The sequence below is a fragment of the Orycteropus afer genome, unplaced genomic scaffold (assembly GCF_000298275.1).
Source record: "Orycteropus afer afer isolate SDZICR_OR568_19922 unplaced genomic scaffold, OryAfe1.0 scaffold00169, whole genome shotgun sequence".
Taxonomy (NCBI): domain Eukaryota; kingdom Metazoa; phylum Chordata; class Mammalia; order Tubulidentata; family Orycteropodidae; genus Orycteropus; species Orycteropus afer.
Genome location: NW_006921756.1, coordinates 3,032,080 through 3,032,761, shown reverse-complemented (window position 1 = coordinate 3,032,761; position 682 = coordinate 3,032,080).

Below are 682 nucleotides of genomic sequence, written 5' to 3'. Positions count from 1 at the left end.
CAGCAAATGATCAATAAGTATTAATGTCTTTCCTTGTGCGTGAAGAGTATTCTTCATGGTGAGAAGTTGGTCTGAATGATTAGTAATGTCAATTTTGGTTCTTATATTCTACAGGGATATGATACCAATCTTCTAACATTCTCCAAGGATAATATTCCCATCACCATTCTAGTCCATGATTGTATGGCAATACTATTCATTTATATTTGGTGGCCCTGATATTCTTTGATGCCAACATTCCATGCTTTGTTTCCTTACTCAATGAGTATAGGACTTATATATCCAACATGTCTTCATTGTTGCATCATTTCTAACATACCCTATGTTTGATGAAATCTTTCAGAGACTTCATTGTATTCAATGGAAAGAACTATGTATATTCAGTTAACATGATAATGACTCAATCCATGAATGCTCCTTCACAAGATGACAGCCTCTGGATGTGGTCATGGCACATTAAGCTTAAAGTTAAATTCACTGAGATGTGGATGGCTAGACAATCAGAGAAAGGTGGGGACAGATGTGGTCCTTCTATTATAACGCTTCAAGGCAAATGATGGTGTTCAGGGAATACAGTGTCATGAGCCAGGTGTAGTCCACATCTGAGGATCCCTCAGGATGAAGGCAGAGAGAAGTTGATGATTTAATCTGATACTACAGCCACAGTCATAAGTCATCCATT